Raw genomic sequence first — 3,673 nt, 5'->3', positions numbered from 1 at the left:
TGTATTCATATATACACACTTTATTTCATATATACACACATATATGCATTCATTTTGTCATATATATTTCTATATTCGTTTATGGTTATATTTTTATTTATGTTTTTTGTTTTTATTTTATTTTCTATTGATTTATTTTGTTATATATATATTTATATCTGTCTTTCTGTATTATTTAAAACTCACCCATTTTCTCAGGGGAAGTTCTTGGCATGATCAAGACTGGACTCTCTCCATTCCCAGGCTCATCCATTGATCCATCAGGACTCGGTTCTGGGACATTCCATGGTAAAATTGGGGTAAATGCATAAAAAAAAACAGATTTAGGCCACAGAAGCTTCACTGGGTATGGGGAAGTTGAGCCACATGGCACCAGCTGGGCATCAATCCCAAATTTTTTATTTTTTACCTGGATTGGGTAGCTTGGTTTAATTTGGGATTTTGGGGAGGTTTTTTTGAGGTTTGATTAATGGGATGGAGGGGACCAAGGTTTAACCCATTCCCCACCTGATTAATTCAAAATTTCTTCCAGTTAATTCAGTTAATTGACTGAATTAATTAATTCAGAATTCAGAACTTTCCAGTTAATTCAGAACTTCTCCCAAAAATGAGGAAATAATGTGGGAATTGAGATCAGGAGCGATGGGAAAGGAGGAAAGGGTGGAAGATCCCCCAGGGAACTGTGACAATCCCGGCTGTCCTTTTCAGTGGGAACAAACCCAACCACGCAGAGAACAGCCCGAAAAAAAAGAAATTAATTCTGCTTTTCTAATTCCAGAGTGATGGAGATGCTGAGCAAAACCACAGCCAGAAAAATCCAATAATTAATTCTGCTTTATTCCAGGGTTTCCTTGGGGGAATGCTGTGATCCATGTCCGTGTGCATCCACCTGACAGGAAACTCAACGCTCCAGGTCCTGCACCTCCAACTGGCTGGCATTGATTTAGATTCTGCAGATCAGAGCCTTTCCCTGGGAAAAAAAATTCCATGGGTTAAAGATTGCTTTTAAAAAATGGCTCCGGGTTTATACTAATGGAAATGTGAATTATTCAGCCCCAAAAGAGAGAGGAAAGCCCACGATTTATCTTGGGTTTTTTTGCTTAAAATGGGTCAGAAACCTGGCTGTAATTTTATTTTTTTAATTCCTGCCAGTGCCAGCTCATGCAGCTTTTTCATGGAAGCAGGATCTGGGCTGAGATGGTTCCCTGGGCCTTTTATTGGAAGCAGGAATTCCTGGGGAATGTCAATTTGTACTCAAAACATGAGCAGCAGTTTGGGTTGGGGCAGACAGGGACAGTTCCTCATGGGGACAGGGAGCAGGGTCCATCTTTTTCTGGGAAATGTGAAATTCCCGCATCCAGCATCAGGGATCAGGGCAATAAATCCAGAAAAATCCAGTTAAATCCAGAGCAATGGCACTGGAGCCCCTGGAGGCTCTACAGGACCTGGAGGAGGAGGATTTGGTCCAGAAGATTTATTTTTGCTCAGATAAAACTGAGTTCTGCTGGACTCAGCTCACTGTAAACCTTGGATTCTTCCATCACAGAAACTCCATTTTATTTTGGAAAAAAAATCTGAGGATGCAAATCCTGCTTCTATTGGGAGTAACTCACTGACTTCAAGATCCTCACTCCATTAGAAATTAACTTCATTTCAGTGCTTTAACCCAAAAATATTCAGCTGGAAAACCAGCCCCAACCCCAGCTGGAATGGAGACCAGAACCAGCCAAAATCCCAAATGGAATGGAAACCAGAACCAGACAAAATCCCAAATGGAATGGAAACCAGAACCAGCCCCAAATCCCAAATGGAATGGAAACCAGAACCAGACAAAATCCCAAATGGAATGGAAACCAGAACCAGCCCCAAATCCCAGCTGGAATGGAAACCAGAACCAGCCCCAAATCCCAAATGGAATGGAAACCAGAACCAGCCCCAAATCCCAAATGGAATGGAAACCAGAACCAGCCCAAATCCCAGCTGGAATGGAAACCAGAACCAGCCCAAATCCCAAATGGAATGGAAACCAGAACACAACAGGGATTTTTGCAGGAACCCAAATCCTGCGGCCACCCAATGGAATTTAGGTGCATAAACTTCCTTTACAGCTGTGAAAATCCCAGTCTCTGGTTTTAAAAGAGGCGCTGGCAGTTCCTCAAACTTCCTGAACATTTTTTGGGTGGGTTTTACGTGATGAGCGCTGAGGAGCTGCCACAAGCTCTCCTCCAGCAGCATTCCCAGAGAGGTGGGAAGAGAGGAGCAGGAGAAACAGAGGATTTGCTCTTCTGCCTCCAGAAGTTTCTCCCCAAATTCCACATCCTGCTCTCAGAGCTGGGAAGTGTTCTAATGATCCAGGGGAAGAAGGATGACCTCCTGGGATGGTTGGGTGGGAATGCTGCACCTTTGGGACCCTTCGGGGCAGCTGGGATGGTTCAGTGCTGTTGGATCTGGGAGTCCTTCTAGGGAGAACCTGGAGACCTGCAGCTCCAGAGGGGGAAAATCCGGACGCAGAGACCCAAAATGTCACCTCACACCACTGAATCGTGGATATTAACAGGATGGTTTGGTTGGAAGGACCTCAGAGCCCACCCCGGCCATGGCTGGGACACCTCCCACCATCCCAGGATGCTCCAAACTGGTCTTGGGTACTTCCAGGGATCCAGGGGCAGCCACAGCTTCTCTGGGAATTCCATCCCAGCCCCTCACAGGGAGGAATTCCCTCCTAAAATCCAATGCAAGCTTCCCCTTCTTTCAGTTCAACCCCCTTTGTCCCACCTGCCCTTCCACGGGTGAAAAATTCCACCTCCCAAAGTCACCAGACCCCCTCACCCAACTTTGGGCGCAGGTGCTGGGAAAGGCTGAAAGAATCCAGTTCTGGAAAAGAGTGGAAAGTTTGGACTTTTCTTCTAAATGCCAAGACATCCTGGGAGGTGGCAGCTCCCAGGCTGGAACACCCGACGCGTTACACCGCCAGGAGTCGGAGCTCCCGGGGCCGGCAGATTTCCTTCCGCTGCCATGTGTGAAAAGTTCCCGAGGCAGGGATGGAACGGGTGCGATTCCAACCCTCAGCTGCTGCTCCCAGCCCCTGTCCCGCCCTCGGGGAGAGCTCTGACCCAGCACCAGGCAGGATGGATCCGCCACAGCTCCATGGAGAAGTGTGAGAAGTCACACCCTGAGCCGGCTGAGGAGCTGCTGAGGGATCTTTCCAACCCTGAAAACCGCCTTTTCCCCGCTCCTGCTTTTAGCCAGCACCTGTCAGGGAAATTTAGAGGAGGGAAGATGATGTGGAATGAAAATAAAGGGTTCTGAGATGGGGATAAAGCCCCACTGCTGGGTGTCAGATTTCTGCTTCACAGCCTTACCTGCTTAGCAAAGAAAAGCAAAAAACCTCAACGCCAGCAGTAAAATCAGCTCCTGGGTAACCCCGGAATCTTCTTCCCAGAGAAAATGAGGATATTTCAAGTAAATTGCTTTTGAAAGCAAATTGCCGCTTTTCAGCACCTCATTTCAGCTGCTTTGAGACAAACTGGTGGGGAGAAGGTGAAGGTTCCTTGCTCCCACACCACCAGCCCCTTCTCAGCACACAGCATCCAGGAGAATTCCTTGGAAAAGTGTCCCAATCCTTGGCACTGGTGTGTTTGACATCCCAGATCAGCGTCAGCCGGGCTGGAGA

At 47.0% G+C, this 3,673-nt stretch overlaps 1 long non-coding RNA gene across 1 annotated transcript; it reads left to right on the top strand.

Moving 5' to 3' along the window:
- The first annotated feature begins 219 nt into the window (after positions 1 to 219).
- Positions 220 to 1,080, top strand: LOC116184420 (uncharacterized). Its single transcript, XR_013341288.1, has 2 exons — positions 220 to 299; positions 845 to 1,080. It is a non-coding gene; the product is annotated as an uncharacterized LOC116184420 (long non-coding RNA).
- Positions 1,081 to 3,673: the final 2,593 nt, after the last annotated feature.

Source organism: Lonchura striata, chromosome 32 (genome assembly GCF_046129695.1).
Source record: "Lonchura striata isolate bLonStr1 chromosome 32, bLonStr1.mat, whole genome shotgun sequence".
Classification (NCBI taxonomy): domain Eukaryota; kingdom Metazoa; phylum Chordata; class Aves; order Passeriformes; family Estrildidae; genus Lonchura; species Lonchura striata.
The sequence above is the reverse complement of the archived record's forward strand: the minus strand, read 5'-3'. Positions and strand labels throughout refer to the sequence as shown.